Here is a 20,211-nt window from a genome sequence, read left to right on the forward strand (position 1 = left end):
AACACACACGAGAGAGAAACTCAGGACAGAATTTAAAGAAAGGGAGATGCAGACTATTTGAAGGCACTTTGCTAACCCAATGGCATGCTTATGAATCGTGCATAGGACACACGTAGCAGAGGATGGTTTCGATCCATCGACCTCTGGGTTATGGGCCCAGCACGCTTCCGCTGCGCCACTCTGCTGACAGCCTCTCTGCGTGTGGCGCACAACTGCTCTTTTTATTTCCTACATAAGTGATGAAAGAGTTGAAAGTTTCAACGACAAACGCAGACGTCACTTTGAGCGCTTGGTGTTGTAGCACAAATCATCACATGCTGCTCTACACTGGATTATAAAAGCCGACACATTTTCCAAACATTTTAATGCTGGAGTCACACTGTAGTATTAATAACAGTGCGATACTCGAGGAGCGTAGTGGGATCGCGGTGGCTCATCAGACCGCCCCGGGACAGGGGGCCCGCGTCAGGATGGCCGAGCGGTCTAAGGCGCTGCGTTCAGGTCGCAGTCTCCCCTGGAGGCGTGGGTTCGAATCCCACTCCTGACAAAAAGCTTGCTCAGTGCCGTCTCCAGTCGGGTGCAAATGGGTGAAGCAGCCTGACGCAGGGAACGTGCGCCGATAGGCGTAGGTGTATCCCCTGCCTCTTCCGATTTAGCTCGTGCTCCATAGGATGGAAGCGGATGCTCTGGCTTTTTGACTCGAATATAACCTGATCACAACAGAAGGCCGTGCAGCCCAGTGCTGGTTTAAGAATGCCTCGTGTCTTCAGGCCCCTATTCCTTCAGGTTACCCCTTTGGAATAGTCGTCCGAAAAAGACGGGAAAGGAAAAGCATGTAAGCTCCCACACACTGCGTTAGCATTAGCGGTTGGAATCTGATGGGAGAAAAGCAACCTGGCTCGCCGTCAAGCAATCCATCCCTGGTCTCCCACGTGACAGGCGGGGATACGCACCACTATACTAACGAGGAGCGCTTGCTTGGCGCTTGAAGACACTTCCTCTTGCGGCTACTACTGTTTCCGGTTTCGTCTTTTCTTTTCATTCCTCCCAGAGGAGCGCATGAAAACGTTTCCATCTGCGCCATCCTCACCCCTCCAATGCTATGGTCCCTGCTCCTCCTGGTGCACTGCAAACACTCATTCAGCCGGTTCTTTCAGTTTGAATAATTAGGTCTTCAAAGGCTGGAAGTAGGGCGCAAAAGACATGCCAATGCCAAAAGCGTGGCTGTGTGCTTCCAGCTGTGAAATGTCACTGGTGGATGTTGAAGACATTACTTCCAAGGCAGCAGGTCCAAGCGATTTAGCGTTTGTACAAGAAGCAGGAAGAGAGAAACGGCACTCCGCCTTTTTCTGGGCAGGCCGAAGCGACAGGAGAAGGGCGCCGTAGTGGGCAGGATTCGAGCCGACGCGGGGAGACCCCAATGGCTTTCTAGCCCATCGCCTTAACCGCTCGGCCACGACTACAGGGAGCGCCGCCGCCGCCGGCTTGCGATCATTTAACACGGAGGGCGAGGCGGCGGCGGTAACCTTTTTCAATGTCGCTCTCCGCTTCCCCCCAAAAAAAAGCCAAATGACATGCTAGCACTCGGACACCCTTCAGAAGACTGAAGGGTGGCTTAAAGCTGGAAGGATTAGGTCTCCCCGTTCCGACGCGACAATCGAACTTCCTTAGGCAGAGAGAAAGCAACATCGAGGAGCGTCAACAAGACTTTAGAAGCTGCGCCACACGCCACTTTCAGTCGCAGTCACAGCAGTTTTAAAGGCAGGAATCGCCTTTGCGAACGCCATGAGAAACAGAACGCAAGCTCAGGTCCTGCGGTTTAACAAACAGCCACGGCTTTCATGCGACTGGACATTTCTTTTCTGGAGCGAATTCACTTTCAACTTCAAGAAATTCACACAACTTGCGAAATACGAAATACAAATCTGGCTCATCGCTGCACAAGAAATACCGCCGGCTGGCAAGAAAATGACAACGGTGTTTTTCCTTAACGAAAAACTTCCCATGGAGAAAAACAACGGCTGTGCGTCTCTGTCGGCTTGATTCAGTTTAATGCAAGTATTCATTCTCCTCCTGGAAAATACAGCTTGCGAAAGATGAAATACAATTCTTGGCTTTTCTGGGTGAGTGCAGAAGAAATCCTGCCGGCTGGCAGAAGAATTCCAGCCTTTTTTACTCTTTAACCACAAACTTGCGAATGATACAAAGCAAGCGGGGTGCGTTTCTGTGCAGCTGTTAACTGAACAGCTGCTGCTTCAAGCCCACCCAGGGCTCATTCCGATTTCAACATCATGCCCCCTGAAGGTAGACTGGATTTCTTTGCGAAGCATTCACCTTTTGGACGTTTCAGGAAAGGTGCGTGTCGATGCCAGACTTGAAAAGCTTTCCATACAAAGAAACAACATAGTGCTTTTGATTGATGGGAAACGGCAAGAGCGGTTTGAGCAGCTCCGGCCTCTCAACCGCTTTACAATGTGATCGGCACCTCGGTAGCCAGTTTAGAAGGCTGAAAAGGATGCTGGAAGCACAGCGACGTTCTAAAACCAGCGCTTGAAAAGCATCTGCATACATAAAATGTCCATTTCCCCAAAGCTGAATCTGCATCTTCAGAAGATTGTCAGCTATACGTTTTCGTTCTTTGTTTCCTTTTTTTACGACAAGCTTTCGAGAAATGAACTGTCTATTGTGATGAAGGCTGCATTAGAAATTGTGCATCTAGCTTAGTTCAATGAAATCGGGAGGTGCACCTGTCTCAAGCGGATGGCTCTTTGCAGGCACACTACGGAAACCTGCGGGCGCAAGTTGGGAGAAGTGACTCTTGCAGAGTGTTGAGCTTCGAGAAGAGGGCTCCGCTCAGGAAGATATTTCCACATGTTGAAGAGTCGCTTTTCGCCCTTTCTTTCCCACATTTTTCCAGTGCGGTTATTGATCGCGTTCAAAATGTTTTCCCAACGTACGTGTTACCTGCAAAATCACAGTGAAACTGTTATGCCCAAAAGATTCCTAATAGTTATTGTATTAGAATAGCTCTCCAATTTCTTAGCCTTCGTACACGCAATGTTTAAGGAAACGCTAGAGTAAATGAAACTGTAAATAGACAGGAGCTCTTCTTAGTTTTCATACAAGTTATGATGGCTGCAGCTCCTATCTGCGTCCGGGTGACCGGAGCCAAGGGATTATCTGCGGAACCCTTGATTTATCTCTCGGGCAAGGAGCTAGATACGCCCTTTTCATCTCGGTTTGATCACACCTGTGCATTAAAACGCAGTGCTCGGTACCATCGAGGTGTAAGAGGTTCAAGGATGAGCGGGAAACTTTGTTAATAAGGAGACGGGCACCGCCCAACGTGGGGCTCGAACCCACGACCCTGAGATTAAGAGTCTCATGCTCTACCGACTGAGCTAGCCGGGCGCCGGTGGAGCTGGTGGTTAACTTGTCCCTGTTGACGGCAATTTGACAAGGTATACTTCCTGGCTTTTCATCATGTGCTGACCGGATTCGAGAGTAGCACACCCTGTTCTTTGTTGATTACTGTACCTCCAGCAGCGCAAATGTCAGTAATCATTGAAATGTACGACCTACAATCTCCTCAGCATGCCCGCGTGGACTCCTCAGTGATCATCCTTCTACGTTCTGCTGTAGTTTTCATGCAAGTGAAAACCGTGCTCCAAATAACAGCGGCACAGTTGTATCCTGCGGTAAGCATTCTTCTAATTCCATCGTTTTGCTCCAGGTAAAAGGTAGCGCATCATAGTGTTGATATTCCAAGGTTTCAGAGTCCGTATTGGATGGCTTGGATGCAGACATCGCTCAGAGCTCCCAGTATGATTTTCCCGAGTTCAGTTTTGCAGTGTTTTAGTGCTTTACTACTTCCAGTGGGCCTTTGAATGCTCTGCTAAGTAGAGACGTGACATAATTACTAATGCGACCGAGTGTGCTGGCTGTTCCTGGTTCGTAATGATTAACGCGAGAAATCAATATAAACATAACTGCTTCGATTTCGAGGTTCAGTTGAAGCTTTCAAAGAAACTATCAAAGACCTCAGAACAACCGAAGACACATTTGGTCATCTCCGTATTGGTGAAGATTAAAGAGTCCCGCAAGTGTCAAGCTTGCACAAACACACACGAGAGAGAAACTCAGGACAGAATTTAAAGAAAGGGAGATGCAGACTATTTGAAGGCACTTTGCTAACCCAATGGCATGCTTATGAATCGTGCATAGGACACACGTAGCAGAGGATGGTTTCGATCCATCGACCTCTGGGTTATGGGCCCAGCACGCTTCCGCTGCGCCACTCTGCTGACAGCCTCTCTGCGTGTGGCGCACAACTGCTCTTTTTATTTCCTACATAAGTGATGAAAGAGTTGAAAGTTTCAACGACAAACGCAGACGTCACTTTGAGCGCTTGGTGTTGTAGCACAAATCATCACATGCTGCTCTACACTGGATTATAAAAGCCGACACATTTTCCAAACATTTTAATGCTGGAGTCACACTGTAGTATTAATAACAGTGCGATACTCGAGGAGCGTAGTGGGATCGCGGTGGCTCATCAGACCGCCCCGGGACAGGGGGCCCGCGTCAGGATGGCCGAGCGGTCTAAGGCGCTGCGTTCAGGTCGCAGTCTCCCCTGGAGGCGTGGGTTCGAATCCCACTCCTGACAAAAAGCTTGCTCAGTGCCGTCTCCAGTCGGGTGCAAATGGGTGAAGCAGCCTGACGCAGGGAACGTGCGCCGATAGGCGTAGGTGTATCCCCTGCCTCTTCCGATTTAGCTCGTGCTCCATAGGATGGAAGCGGATGCTCTGGCTTTTTGACTCGAATATAACCTGATCACAACAGAAGGCCGTGCAGCCCAGTGCTGGTTTAAGAATGCCTCGTGTCTTCAGGCCCCTATACCTTCAGGTTACCCCTTTGGAATAGTCGTCCGAAAAAGACGGGAAAGGAAAAGCATGTAAGCTCCCACACACTGCGTTAGCATTAGCGGTTGGAATCTGATGGGAGAAAAGCAACCTGGCTCGCCGTCAAGCAATCCATCCCTGGTCTCCCACGTGACAGGCGGGGATACGCACCACTATACTAACGAGGAGCGCTTGCTTGGCGCTTGAAGACACTTCCTCTTGCGGCTACTACTGTTTCCGGTTTCGTCTTTTCTTTTCATTCCTCCCAGAGGAGCGCATGAAAACGTTTCCATCTGCGCCATCCTCACCCCTCCAATGCTATGGTCCCTGCTCCTCCTGGTGCACTGCAAACACTCATTCAGCCGGTTCTTTCAGTTTGAATAATTAGGTCTTCAAAGGCTGGAAGTAGGGCGCAAAAGACATGCCAATGCCAAAAGCGTGGCTGTGTGCTTCCAGCTGTGAAATGTCACTGGTGGATGTTGAAGACATTACTTCCAAGGCAGCAGGTCCAAGCGATTTAGCGTTTGTACAAGAAGCAGGAAGAGAGAAACGGCACTCCGCCTTTTTCTGGGCAGGCCGAAGCGACAGGAGAAGGGCGCCGTAGTGGGCAGGATTCGAGCCGACGCGGGGAGACCCCAATGGCTTTCTAGCCCATCGCCTTAACCGCTCGGCCACGACTACAGGGAGCGCCGCCGCCGCCGGCTTGCGATCATTTAACACGGAGGGCGAGGCGGCGGCGGTAACCTTTTTCAATGTCGCTCTCCGCTTCCCCCCAAAAAAAAGCCAAATGACATGCTAGCACTCGGACACCCTTCAGAAGACTGAAGGGTGGCTTAAAGCTGGAAGGATTAGGTCTCCCCGTTCCGACGCGACAATCGAACTTCCTTAGGCAGAGAGAAAGCAACATCGAGGAGCGTCAACAAGACTTTAGAAGCTGCGCCACACGCCACTTTCAGTCGCAGTCACAGCAGTTTTAAAGGCAGGAATCGCCTTTGCGAACGCCATGAGAAACAGAACGCAAGCTCAGGTCCTGCGGTTTAACAAACAGCCACGGCTTTCATGCGACTGGACATTTCTTTTCTGGAGCGAATTCACTTTCAACTTCAAGAAATTCACACAACTTGCGAAATACGAAATACAAATCTGGCTCATCGCTGCACAAGAAATACCGCCGGCTGGCAAGAAAATGACAACGGTGTTTTTCCTTAACGAAAAACTTCCCATGGAGAAAAACAACGGCTGTGCGTCTCTGTCGGCTTGATTCAGTTTAATGCAAGTATTCATTCTCCTCCTGGAAAATACAGCTTGCGAAAGATGAAATACAATTCTTGGCTTTTCTGGGTGAGTGCAGAAGAAATCCTGCCGGCTGGCAGAAGAATTCCAGCCTTTTTTACTCTTTAACCACAAACTTGCGAATGATACAAAGCAAGCGGGGTGCGTTTCTGTGCAGCTGTTAACTGAACAGCTGCTGCTTCAAGCCCACCCAGGGCTCATTCCGATTTCAACATCATGCCCCCTGAAGGTAGACTGGATTTCTTTGCGAAGCATTCACCTTTTGGACGTTTCAGGAAAGGTGCGTGTCGATGCCAGACTTGAAAAGCTTTCCATACAAAGAAACAACATAGTGCTTTTGATTGATGGGAAACGGCAAGAGCGGTTTGAGCAGCTCCGGCCTCTCAACCGCTTTACAATGTGATCGGCACCTCGGTAGCCAGTTTAGAAGGCTGAAAAGGATGCTGGAAGCACAGCGACGTTCTAAAACCAGCGCTTGAAAAGCATCTGCATACATAAAATGTCCATTTCCCCAAAGCTGAATCTGCATCTTCAGAAGATTGTCAGCTATACGTTTTCGTTCTTTGTTTCCTTTTTTTACGACAAGCTTTCGAGAAATGAACTGTCTATTGTGATGAAGGCTGCATTAGAAATTGTGCATCTAGCTTAGTTCAATGAAATCGGGAGGTGCACCTGTCTCAAGCGGATGGCTCTTTGCAGGCACACTACGGAAACCTGCGGGCGCAAGTTGGGAGAAGTGACTCTTGCAGAGTGTTGAGCTTCGAGAAGAGGGCTCCGCTCAGGAAGATATTTCCACATGTTGAAGAGTCGCTTTTCGCCCTTTCTTTCCCACATTTTTCCAGTGCGGTTATTGATCGCGTTCAAAATGTTTTCCCAACGTACGTGTTACCTGCAAAATCACAGTGAAACTGTTATGCCCAAAAGATTCCTAATAGTTATTGTATTAGAATAGCTCTCCAATTTCTTAGCCTTCGTACACGCAATGTTTAAGGAAACGCTAGAGTAAATGAAACTGTAAATAGACAGGAGCTCTTCTTAGTTTTCATACAAGTTATGATGGCTGCAGCTCCTATCTGCGTCCGGGTGACCGGAGCCAAGGGATTATCTGCGGAACCCTTGATTTATCTCTCGGGCAAGGAGCTAGATACGCCCTTTTCATCTCGGTTTGATCACACCTGTGCATTAAAACGCAGTGCTCGGTACCATCGAGGTGTAAGAGGTTCAAGGATGAGCGGGAAACTTTGTTAATAAGGAGACGGGCACCGCCCAACGTGGGGCTCGAACCCACGACCCTGAGATTAAGAGTCTCATGCTCTACCGACTGAGCTAGCCGGGCGCCGGTGGAGCTGGTGGTTAACTTGTCCCTGTTGACGGCAATTTGACAAGGTATACTTCCTGGCTTTTCATCATGTGCTGACCGGATTCGAGAGTAGCACACCCTGTTCTTTGTTGATTACTGTACCTCCAGCAGCGCAAATGTCAGTAATCATTGAAATGTACGACCTACAATCTCCTCAGCATGCCCGCGTGGACTCCTCAGTGATCATCCTTCTACGTTCTGCTGTAGTTTTCATGCAAGTGAAAACCGTGCTCCAAATAACAGCGGCACAGTTGTATCCTGCGGTAAGCATTCTTCTAATTCCATCGTTTTGCTCCAGGTAAAAGGTAGCGCATCATAGTGTTGATATTCCAAGGTTTCAGAGTCCGTATTGGATGGCTTGGATGCAGACATCGCTCAGAGCTCCCAGTATGATTTTCCCGAGTTCAGTTTTGCAGTGTTTTAGTGCTTTACTACTTCCAGTGGGCCTTTGAATGCTCTGCTAAGTAGAGACGTGACATAATTACTAATGCGACCGAGTGTGCTGGCTGTTCCTGGTTCGTAATGATTAACGCGAGAAATCAATATAAACATAACTGCTTCGATTTCGAGGTTCAGTTGAAGCTTTCAAAGAAACTATCAAAGACCTCAGAACAACCGAAGACACATTTGGTCATCTCCGTATTGGTGAAGATTAAAGAGTCCCGCAAGTGTCAAGCTTGCACAAACACACACGAGAGAGAAACTCAGGACAGAATTTAAAGAAAGGGAGATGCAGACTATTTGAAGGCACTTTGCTAACCCAATGGCATGCTTATGAATCGTGCATAGGACACACGTAGCAGAGGATGGTTTCGATCCATCGACCTCTGGGTTATGGGCCCAGCACGCTTCCGCTGCGCCACTCTGCTGACAGCCTCTCTGCGTGTGGCGCACAACTGCTCTTTTTATTTCCTACATAAGTGATGAAAGAGTTGAAAGTTTCAACGACAAACGCAGACGTCACTTTGAGCGCTTGGTGTTGTAGCACAAATCATCACATGCTGCTCTACACTGGATTATAAAAGCCGACACATTTTCCAAACATTTTAATGCTGGAGTCACACTGTAGTATTAATAACAGTGCGATACTCGAGGAGCGTAGTGGGATCGCGGTGGCTCATCAGACCGCCCCGGGACAGGGGGCCCGCGTCAGGATGGCCGAGCGGTCTAAGGCGCTGCGTTCAGGTCGCAGTCTCCCCTGGAGGCGTGGGTTCGAATCCCACTCCTGACAAAAAGCTTGCTCAGTGCCGTCTCCAGTCGGGTGCAAATGGGTGAAGCAGCCTGACGCAGGGAACGTGCGCCGATAGGCGTAGGTGTATCCCCTGCCTCTTCCGATTTAGCTCGTGCTCCATAGGATGGAAGCGGATGCTCTGGCTTTTTGACTCGAATATAACCTGATCACAACAGAAGGCCGTGCAGCCCAGTGCTGGTTTAAGAATGCCTCGTGTCTTCAGGCCCCTATACCTTCAGGTTACCCCTTTGGAATAGTCGTCCGAAAAAGACGGGAAAGGAAAAGCATGTAAGCTCCCACACACTGCGTTAGCATTAGCGGTTGGAATCTGATGGGAGAAAAGCAACCTGGCTCGCCGTCAAGCAATCCATCCCTGGTCTCCCACGTGACAGGCGGGGATACGCACCACTATACTAACGAGGAGCGCTTGCTTGGCGCTTGAAGACACTTCCTCTTGCGGCTACTACTGTTTCCGGTTTCGTCTTTTCTTTTCATTCCTCCCAGAGGAGCGCATGAAAACGTTTCCATCTGCGCCATCCTCACCCCTCCAATGCTATGGTCCCTGCTCCTCCTGGTGCACTGCAAACACTCATTCAGCCGGTTCTTTCAGTTTGAATAATTAGGTCTTCAAAGGCTGGAAGTAGGGCGCAAAAGACATGCCAATGCCAAAAGCGTGGCTGTGTGCTTCCAGCTGTGAAATGTCACTGGTGGATGTTGAAGACATTACTTCCAAGGCAGCAGGTCCAAGCGATTTAGCGTTTGTACAAGAAGCAGGAAGAGAGAAACGGCACTCCGCCATTTTCTGGGCAGGCCGAAGCGACAGGAGAAGGGCGCCGTAGTGGGCAGGATTCGAGCCGACGCGGGGAGACCCCAATGGCTTTCTAGCCCATCGCCTTAACCGCTCGGCCACGACTACAGGGAGCGCCGCCGCCGCCGGCTTGCGATCATTTAACACGGAGGGCGAGGCGGCGGCGGTAACCTTTTTCAATGTCGCTCTCCGCTTCCCCCCAAAAAAAAGCCAAATGACATGCTAGCACTCGGACACCCTTCAGAAGACTGAAGGGTGGCTTAAAGCTGGAAGGATTAGGTCTCCCCGTTCCGACGCGACAATCGAACTTCCTTAGGCAGAGAGAAAGCAACATCGAGGAGCGTCAACAAGACTTTAGAAGCTGCGCCACACGCCACTTTCAGTCGCAGTCACAGCAGTTTTAAAGGCAGGAATCGCCTTTGCGAACGCCATGAGAAACAGAACGCAAGCTCAGGTCCTGCGGTTTAACAAACAGCCACGGCTTTCATGCGACTGGACATTTCTTTTCTGGAGCGAATTCACTTTCAACTTCAAGAAATTCACACAACTTGCGAAATACGAAATACAAATCTGGCTCATCGCTGCACAAGAAATACCGCCGGCTGGCAAGAAAATGACAACGGTGTTTTTCCTTAACGAAAAACTTCCCATGGAGAAAAACAACGGCTGTGCGACTCTGTCGGCTTGATTCAGTTTAATGCAAGTATTCATTCTCCTCCTGGAAAATACAGCTTGCGAAAGATGAAATACAATTCTTGGCTTTTCTGGGTGAGTGCAGAAGAAATCCTGCCGGCTGGCAGAAGAATTCCAGCCTTTTTTACTCTTTAACCACAAACTTGCGAATGATACAAAGCAAGCGGGGTGCGTTTCTGTGCAGCTGTTAACTGAACAGCTGCTGCTTCAAGCCCACCCAGGGCTCATTCCGATTTCAACATCATGCCCCCTGAAGGTAGACTGGATTTCTTTGCGAAGCATTCACCTTTTGGACGTTTCAGGAAAGGTGCGTGTCGATGCCAGACTTGAAAAGCTTTCCATACAAAGAAACAACATAGTGCTTTTGATTGATGGGAAACGGCAAGAGCGGTTTGAGCAGCTCCGGCCTCTCAACCGCTTTACAATGTGATCGGCACCTCGGTAGCCAGTTTAGAAGGCTGAAAAGGATGCTGGAAGCACAGCGACGTTCTAAAACCAGCGCTTGAAAAGCATCTGCATACATAAAATGTCCATTTCCCCAAAGATGAATCTGCATCTTCAGAAGATTGTCAGCTATACGTTTTCGTTCTTTGTTTCCTTTTTTTACGACAAGCTTTCGAGAAATGAACTGTCTATTGTGATGAAGGCTGCATTAGAAATTGTGCATCTAGCTTAGTTCAATGAAATCGGGAGGTGCACCTGTCTCAAGCGGATGGCTCTTTGCAGGCACACTACGGAAACCTGCGGGCGCAAGTTGGGAGAAGTGACTCTTGCAGAGTGTTGAGCTTCGAGAAGAGGGCTCCGCTCAGGAAGATATTTCCACATGTTGAAGAGTCGCTTTTCGCCCTTTCTTTCCCACATTTTTCCAGTGCGGTTATTGATCGCGTTCAAAATGTTTTCCCAACGTACGTGTTACCTGCAAAATCACAGTGAAACTGTTATGCCCAAAAGATTCCTAATAGTTATTGTATTAGAATAGCTCTCCAATTTCTTAGCCTTCGTACACGCAATGTTTAAGGAAACGCTAGAGTAAATGAAACTGTAAATAGACAGGAGCTCTTCTTAGTTTTCATACAAGTTATGATGGCTGCAGCTCCTATCTGCGTCCGGGTGACCGGAGCCAAGGGATTATCTGCGGAACCCTTGATTTATCTCTCGGGCAAGGAGCTAGATACGCCCTTTTCATCTCGGTTTGATCACACCTGTGCATTAAAACGCAGTGCTCGGTACCATCGAGGTGTAAGAGGTTCAAGGATGAGCGGGAAACTTTGTTAATAAGGAGACGGGCACCGCCCAACGTGGGGCTCGAACCCACGACCCTGAGATTAAGAGTCTCATGCTCTACCGACTGAGCTAGCCGGGCGCCGGTGGAGCTGGTGGTTAACTTGTCCCTGTTGACGGCAATTTGACAAGGTATACTTCCTGGCTTTTCATCATGTGCTGACCGGATTCGAGAGTAGCACACCCTGTTCTTTGTTGATTACTGTACCTCCAGCAGCGCAAATGTCAGTAATCATTGAAATGTACGACCTACAATCTCCTCAGCATGCCCGCGTGGACTCCTCAGTGATCATCCTTCTACGTTCTGCTGTAGTTTTCATGCAAGTGAAAACCGTGCTCCAAATAACAGCGGCACAGTTGTATCCTGCGGTAAGCATTCTTCTAATTCCATCGTTTTGCTCCAGGTAAAAGGTAGCGCATCATAGTGTTGATATTCCAAGGTTTCAGAGTCCGTATTGGATGGCTTGGATGCAGACATCGCTCAGAGCTCCCAGTATGATTTTCCCGAGTTCAGTTTTGCAGTGTTTTAGTGCTTTACTACTTCCAGTGGGCCTTTGAATGCTCTGCTAAGTAGAGACGTGACATAATTACTAATGCGACCGAGTGTGCTGGCTGTTCCTGGTTCGTAATGATTAACGCGAGAAATCAATATAAACATAACTGCTTCGATTTCGAGGTTCAGTTGAAGCTTTCAAAGAAACTATCAAAGACCTCAGAACAACCGAAGACACATTTGGTCATCTCCGTATTGGTGAAGATTAAAGAGTCCCGCAAGTGTCAAGCTTGCACAAACACACACGAGAGAGAAACTCAGGACAGAATTTAAAGAAAGGGAGATGCAGACTATTTGAAGGCACTTTGCTAACCCAATGGCATGCTTATGAATCGTGCATAGGACACACGTAGCAGAGGATGGTTTCGATCCATCGACCTCTGGGTTATGGGCCCAGCACGCTTCCGCTGCGCCACTCTGCTGACAGCCTCTCTGCGTGTGGCGCACAACTGCTCTTTTTATTTCCTACATAAGTGATGAAAGAGTTGAAAGTTTCAACGACAAACGCAGACGTCACTTTGAGCGCTTGGTGTTGTAGCACAAATCATCACATGCTGCTCTACACTGGATTATAAAAGCCGACACATTTTCCAAACATTTTAATGCTGGAGTCACACTGTAGTATTAATAACAGTGCGATACTCGAGGAGCGTAGTGGGATCGCGGTGGCTCATCAGACCGCCCCGGGACAGGGGGCCCGCGTCAGGATGGCCGAGCGGTCTAAGGCGCTGCGTTCAGGTCGCAGTCTCCCCTGGAGGCGTGGGTTCGAATCCCACTCCTGACAAAAAGCTTGCTCAGTGCCGTCTCCAGTCGGGTGCAAATGGGTGAAGCAGCCTGACGCAGGGAACGTGCGCCGATAGGCGTAGGTGTATCCCCTGCCTCTTCCGATTTAGCTCGTGCTCCATAGGATGGAAGCGGATGCTCTGGCTTTTTGACTCGAATATAACCTGATCACAACAGAAGGCCGTGCAGCCCAGTGCTGGTTTAAGAATGCCTCGTGTCTTCAGGCCCCTATACCTTCAGGTTACCCCTTTGGAATAGTCGTCCGAAAAAGACGGGAAAGGAAAAGCATGTAAGCTCCCACACACTGCGTTAGCATTAGCGGTTGGAATCTGATGGGAGAAAAGCAACCTGGCTCGCCGTCAAGCAATCCATCCCTGGTCTCCCACGTGACAGGCGGGGATACGCACCACTATACTAACGAGGAGCGCTTGCTTGGCGCTTGAAGACACTTCCTCTTGCGGCTACTACTGTTTCCGGTTTCGTCTTTTCTTTTCATTCCTCCCAGAGGAGCGCATGAAAACGTTTCCATCTGCGCCATCCTCACCCCTCCAATGCTATGGTCCCTGCTCCTCCTGGTGCACTGCAAACACTCATTCAGCCGGTTCTTTCAGTTTGAATAATTAGGTCTTCAAAGGCTGGAAGTAGGGCGCAAAAGACATGCCAATGCCAAAAGCGTGGCTGTGTGCTTCCAGCTGTGAAATGTCACTGGTGGATGTTGAAGACATTACTTCCAAGGCAGCAGGTCCAAGCGATTTAGCGTTTGTACAAGAAGCAGGAAGAGAGAAACGGCACTCCGCCATTTTCTGGGCAGGCCGAAGCGACAGGAGAAGGGCGCCGTAGTGGGCAGGATTCGAGCCGACGCGGGGAGACCCCAATGGCTTTCTAGCCCATCGCCTTAACCGCTCGGCCACGACTACAGGGAGCGCCGCCGCCGCCGGCTTGCGATCATTTAACACGGAGGGCGAGGCGGCGGCGGTAACCTTTTTCAATGTCGCTCTCCGCTTCCCCCCAAAAAAAAGCCAAATGACATGCTAGCACTCGGACACCCTTCAGAAGACTGAAGGGTGGCTTAAAGCTGGAAGGATTAGGTCTCCCCGTTCCGACGCGACAATCGAACTTCCTTAGGCAGAGAGAAAGCAACATCGAGGAGCGTCAACAAGACTTTAGAAGCTGCGCCACACGCCACTTTCAGTCGCAGTCACAGCAGTTTTAAAGGCAGGAATCGCCTTTGCGAACGCCATGAGAAACAGAACGCAAGCTCAGGTCCTGCGGTTTAACAAACAGCCACGGCTTTCATGCGACTGGACATTTCTTTTCTGGAGCGAATTCACTTTCAACTTCAAGAAATTCACACAACTTGCGAAATACGAAATACAAATCTGGCTCATCGCTGCACAAGAAATACCGCCGGCTGGCAAGAAAATGACAACGGTGTTTTTCCTTAACGAAAAACTTCCCATGGAGAAAAACAACGGCTGTGCGACTCTGTCGGCTTGATTCAGTTTAATGCAAGTATTCATTCTCCTCCTGGAAAATACAGCTTGCGAAAGATGAAATACAATTCTTGGCTTTTCTGGGTGAGTGCAGAAGAAATCCTGCCGGCTGGCAGAAGAATTCCAGCCTTTTTTACTCTTTAACCACAAACTTGCGAATGATACAAAGCAAGCGGGGTGCGTTTCTGTGCAGCTGTTAACTGAACAGCTGCTGCTTCAAGCCCACCCAGGGCTCATTCCGATTTCAACATCATGCCCCCTGAAGGTAGACTGGATTTCTTTGCGAAGCATTCACCTTTTGGACGTTTCAGGAAAGGTGCGTGTCGATGCCAGACTTGAAAAGCTTTCCATACAAAGAAACAACATAGTGCTTTTGATTGATGGGAAACGGCAAGAGCGGTTTGAGCAGCTCCGGCCTCTCAACCGCTTTACAATGTGATCGGCACCTCGGTAGCCAGTTTAGAAGGCTGAAAAGGATGCTGGAAGCACAGCGACGTTCTAAAACCAGCGCTTGAAAAGCATCTGCATACATAAAATGTCCATTTCCCCAAAGATGAATCTGCATCTTCAGAAGATTGTCAGCTATACGTTTTCGTTCTTTGTTTCCTTTTTTTACGACAAGCTTTCGAGAAATGAACTGTCTATTGTGATGAAGGCTGCATTAGAAATTGTGCATCTAGCTTAGTTCAATGAAATCGGGAGGTGCACCTGTCTCAAGCGGATGGCTCTTTGCAGGCACACTACGGAAACCTGCGGGCGCAAGTTGGGAGAAGTGACTCTTGCAGAGTGTTGAGCTTCGAGAAGAGGGCTCCGCTCAGGAAGATATTTCCACATGTTGAAGAGTCGCTTTTCGCCCTTTCTTTCCCACATTTTTCCAGTGCGGTTATTGATCGCGTTCAAAATGTTTTCCCAACGTACGTGTTACCTGCAAAATCACAGTGAAACTGTTATGCCCAAAAGATTCCTAATAGTTATTGTATTAGAATAGCTCTCCAATTTCTTAGCCTTCGTACACGCAATGTTTAAGGAAACGCTAGAGTAAATGAAACTGTAAATAGACAGGAGCTCTTCTTAGTTTTCATACAAGTTATGATGGCTGCAGCTCCTATCTGCGTCCGGGTGACCGGAGCCAAGGGATTATCTGCGGAACCTCTGATTTATCTCTCGGGCAAGGAGCTAGATACGCCCTTTTCATCTCGGTTTGATCACACCTGTGCATTAAAACGCAGTGCTCGGTACCATCGAGGTGTAAGAGGTTCAAGGATGAGCGGGAAACTTTGTTAATAAGGAGACGGGCACCGCCCAACGTGGGGCTCGAACCCACGACCCTGAGATTAAGAGTCTCATGCTCTACCGACTGAGCTAGCCGGGCGCCGGTGGAGCTGGTGGTTAACTTGTCCCTGTTGACGGCAATTTGACAAGGTATACTTCCTGGCTTTTCATCATGTGCTGACCGGATTCGAGAGTAGCACACCCTGTTCTTTGTTGATTACTGTACCTCCAGCAGCGCAAATGTCAGTAATCATTGAAATGTACGACCTACAATCTCCTCAGCATGCCCGCGTGGACTCCTCAGTGATCATCCTTCTACGTTCTGCTGTAGTTTTCATGCAAGTGAAAACCGTGCTCCAAATAACAGCGGCACAGTTGTATCCTGCGGTAAGCATTCTTCTAATTCCATCGTTTTGCTCCAGGTAAAAGGTAGCGCATCATAGTGTTGATATTCCAAGGTTTCAGAGTCCGTATTGGATGGCTTGGATGCAGACATCGCTCAGAGCTCCCAGTATGATTTTCCCGAGTTCAGTTTTGCAGTGTTTTAGTGCTTTACTACTTCCAGTGGGCCTTTGAATGCTCTGCTAAGTAGAGACGTGACATAATTACTAATGCGACCGAGTGTGCTGGCTGTTCCTGGTTCGTAATGATTAACGCGAGAAATCAATATAAACATAACTGCTTCGATTTCGAGGTTCAGTTGAAGCTTTCAAAGAAACTATCAAAGACCTCAGAACAACCGAAGACACATTTGGTCATCTCCGTATTGGTGAAGATTAAAGAGTCCCGCAAGTGTCAAGCTTGCACAAACACACACGAGAGAGAAACTCAGGACAGAATTTAAAGAAAGGGAGATGCAGACTATTTGAAGGCACTTTGCTAACCCAATGGCATGCTTATGAATCGTGCATAGGACACACGTAGCAGAGGATGGTTTCGATCCATCGACCTCTGGGTTATGGGCCCAGCACGCTTCCGCTGCGCCACTCTGCTGACAGCCTCTCTGCGTGTGGCGCACAACTGCTCTTTTTATTTCCTACATAAGTGATGAAAGAGTTGAAAGTTTCAACGACAAACGCAGACGTCACTTTGAGCGCTTGGTGTTGTAGCACAAATCATCACATGCTGCTCTACACTGGATTATAAAAGCCGACACATTTTCCAAACATTTTAATGCTGGAGTCACACTGTAGTATTAATAACAGTGCGATACTCGAGGAGCGTAGTGGGATCGCGGTGGCTCATCAGACCGCCCCGGGACAGGGGGCCCGCGTCAGGATGGCCGAGCGGTCTAAGGCGCTGCGTTCAGGTCGCAGTCTCCCCTGGAGGCGTGGGTTCGAATCCCACTCCTGACAAAAAGCTTGCTCAGTGCCGTCTCCAGTCGGGTGCAAATGGGTGAAGCAGCCTGACGCAGGGAACGTGCGCCGATAGGCGTAGGTGTATCCCCTGCCTCTTCCGATTTAGCTCGTGCTCCATAGGATGGAAGCGGATGCTCTGGCTTTTTGACTCGAATATAACCTGATCACAACAGAAGGCCGTGCAGCCCAGTGCTGGTTTAAGAATGCCTCGTGTCTTCAGGCCCCTATACCTTCAGGTTACCCCTTTGGAATAGTCGTCCGAAAAAGACGGGAAAGGAAAAGCATGTAAGCTCCCACACACTGCGTTAGCATTAGCGGTTGGAATCTGATGGGAGAAAAGCAACCTGGCTCGCCGTCAAGCAATCCATCCCTGGTCTCCCACGTGACAGGCGGGGATACGCACCACTATACTAACGAGGAGCGCTTGCTTGGCGCTTGAAGACACTTCCTCTTGCGGCTACTACTGTTTCCGGTTTCGTCTTTTCTTTTCATTCCTCCCAGAGGAGCGCATGAAAACGTTTCCATCTGCGCCATCCTCACCCCTCCAATGCTATGGTCCCTGCTCCTCCTGGTGCACTGCAAACACTCATTCAGCCGGTTCTTTCAGTTTGAATAATTAGGTCTTCAAAGGCTGGAAGTAGGGCGCAAAAGACATGCCAATGCCAAAAGCGTGGCTGTGTGCTTCCAGCTGTGAAATGTCACTGGTGGATGTTGAAGACATTACTTCCAAGGCAGCAGGTCCAAGCGATTTAGCGTTTGTACAAGAAGCAGGAAGAGAGAAACGGCACTCCGCCTTTTTCTGGGCAGGCCGAAGCGACAGGAGAAGGGCGCCGTAGTGGGCAGGATTCGAGCCGACGCGGGGAGACCCCAATGGCTTTCTAGCCCATCGCCTTAACCGCTCGGCCACGACTACAGGGAGCGCCGCCGCCGCCGGCTTGCGATCATTTAACACGGAGGGCGAGGCAGCGGCGGTAACCTTTTTCAATGTCGCTCTCCGTTTCCCCCCAAAAAAAAGCCAAATGACATGCTAGCACTCGGACACCCTTCAGAAGACTGAAGGGTGGCTTAAAGCTGGAAGGATTAGGTCTCCCCGTTCCGACGCGACAATCGAACTTCCTTAGGCAGAGAGAAAGCAACATCGAGGAGCGTCAACAAGACTTTAGAAGCTGCGCCACACGCCACTTTCAGTCGCAGTCACAGCAGTTTTAAAGGCAGGAATCGCCTTTGCGAACGCCATGAGAAACAGAACGCAAGCTCAGGTCCTGCGGTTTAACAAACAGCCACGGCTTTCATGCGACTGGACATTTCTTTTCTGGAGCGAATTCACTTTCAACTTCAAGAAATTCACACAACTTGCGAAATACGAAATACAAATCTGGCTCATCGCTGCACAAGAAATACCGCCGGCTGGCAAGAAAATGACAACGGTGTTTTTCCTTAACGAAAAACTTCCCATGGAGAAAAACAACGGCTGTGCGTCTCTGTCGGCTTGATTCAGTTTAATGCAAGTATTCATTCTCCTCCTGGAAAATACAGCTTGCGAAAGATGAAATACAATTCTTGGCTTTTCTGGGTGAGTGCAGAAGAAATCCTGCCGGCTGGCAGAAGAATTCCAGCCTTTTTTACTCTTTAACCAGAAACTTGCGAATGATACAAAGCAAGCGGGGTCCGTTTCTGTGCAGCTGTTAACTGAACAGCTGCTGCTTCAAGCCCACCCAGGGCTCATTCCGATTTCAACATCATGCCCCCTGAAGGTAGACTGGATTTCTTTGCGAAGCATTCACCTTTTGGACGTTTCAGGAAAGGTGCGTGTCGATGCCAGACTTGAAAAGCTTTCCATACAAAGAAACAACATAGTGCTTTTGATTGATGGGAAACGGCAAGAGCGGTTTGAGCAGCTCCGGCCTCTCAACCGCTTTACAATGTGATCGGCACCTCGGTAGCCAGTTTAGAAGGCTGAAAAGGATGCTGGAAGCACAGCGACGTTCTAAAACCAGCGCTTGAAAAGCATCTGCATACATAAAATGTCCATTTCCCCAAAGATGAATCTGCATCTTCAGAAGATTGTCAGCTATACGTTTTCGTTCTTTGTTTCCTTTTTTTACGACAAGCTTTCGAGAAATGAACTGTCTATTGTGATGAAGGCTGCATTAGAAATTGTGCATCTAGCTTAGTTCAATGAAATCGGGAGGTGCACCTGTCTCAAGCGGATGGCTCTTTGCAGGCACACTACGGAAACCTGCGGGCGCAAGTTGGGAGAAGTGACTCTTGCAGAGTGTTGAGCTTCGAGAAGAGGGCTCCGCTCAGGAAGATATTTCCACATGTTGAAGAGTCGCTTTTCGCCCTTTCTTTCCCACATTTTTCCAGTGCGGTTATTGATCGCGTTCAAAATGTTTTCCCAACGTACGTGTTACCTGCAAAATCACAGTGAAACTGTTATGCCGAAAAGATTCCTAATAGTTATTGTATTAGAATAGCTCTCCAATTTCTTAGCCTTCGTACACGCAATGTTTAAGGAAACGCTAGAGTAAATGAAACTGTAAATAGACAGGAGCTCTTCTTAGTTTTCATACAAGTTATGATGGCTGCAGCTCCTATCTGCGTCCGGGTGACCGGAGCCAAGGGATTATCTGCGGAACCTTTGATTTATCTCTCGGGCAAGGAGCTAGATACGCCCTTTTCATCTCGGTTTGATCACACCTGTGCATTAAAACGCAGTGCTCGGTACCATCGAGGTGTAAGAGGTTCAAGGATGAGTGGGAAACTTTGTTAATAGGGAGACGGGCACCGCCCAACGTGGGGCTCGAACCCACGACCCTGAGATTAAGAGTCTCATGCTCTACCGACTGAGCTAGCCGGGCGCCGGTGGAGCTGGTGGTTAACTTGTCCCTGTTGACGGCAATTTGACAAGGTATACTTCCTGGCTTTTCATCATGTGCTGACCGGATTCGAGAGTAGCACACCCTGTTCTTTGTTGATTACTGTACCTCCAGCAGCGCAAATGTCAGTAATCATTGAAATGTACGACCTACAATCTCCTCAGCATGCCCGCGTGGACTCCTCAGTGATCATCCTTCTACGTTCTGCTGTAGTTTTCATGCAAGTGAAAACCGTGCTCCAAATAACAGCGGCACAGTTGTATCCTGCGGTAAGCATTCTTCTAATTCCATCGTTTTGCTCCAGGT

General features: G+C 49.0%; 5 non-coding genes across 5 annotated transcripts; all 5 read right to left on the bottom strand.

Moving 5' to 3' along the window:
* Positions 1-3,338: 3,338 nt before the first annotated feature.
* trnak-cuu (transfer RNA lysine (anticodon CUU)) lies at positions 3,339-3,411 on the bottom strand. The gene has a single exon. It is a non-coding gene; the product is annotated as a tRNA-Lys (tRNA).
* Positions 3,412-7,457: 4,046 nt separating this feature from the next.
* On the bottom strand, positions 7,458-7,530 carry trnak-cuu (transfer RNA lysine (anticodon CUU)). The gene has a single exon. It is a non-coding gene; the product is annotated as a tRNA-Lys (tRNA).
* Positions 7,531-11,576: 4,046 nt separating this feature from the next.
* trnak-cuu (transfer RNA lysine (anticodon CUU)) lies at positions 11,577-11,649 on the bottom strand. Its single transcript has one exon. It is a non-coding gene; the product is annotated as a tRNA-Lys (tRNA).
* A 4,046-nt stretch (positions 11,650-15,695) lies between these two features.
* trnak-cuu (transfer RNA lysine (anticodon CUU)) lies at positions 15,696-15,768 on the bottom strand. The gene has a single exon. It is a non-coding gene; the product is annotated as a tRNA-Lys (tRNA).
* A 4,046-nt stretch (positions 15,769-19,814) lies between these two features.
* On the bottom strand, positions 19,815-19,887 carry trnak-cuu (transfer RNA lysine (anticodon CUU)). The gene has a single exon. It is a non-coding gene; the product is annotated as a tRNA-Lys (tRNA).
* Positions 19,888-20,211: the final 324 nt, after the last annotated feature.

The sequence above is a fragment of the Lepisosteus oculatus genome, unplaced genomic scaffold (genome assembly GCF_040954835.1).
Source record: "Lepisosteus oculatus isolate fLepOcu1 unplaced genomic scaffold, fLepOcu1.hap2 HAP2_SCAFFOLD_39, whole genome shotgun sequence".
NCBI lineage: Eukaryota > Metazoa > Chordata > Actinopteri > Semionotiformes > Lepisosteidae > Lepisosteus > Lepisosteus oculatus.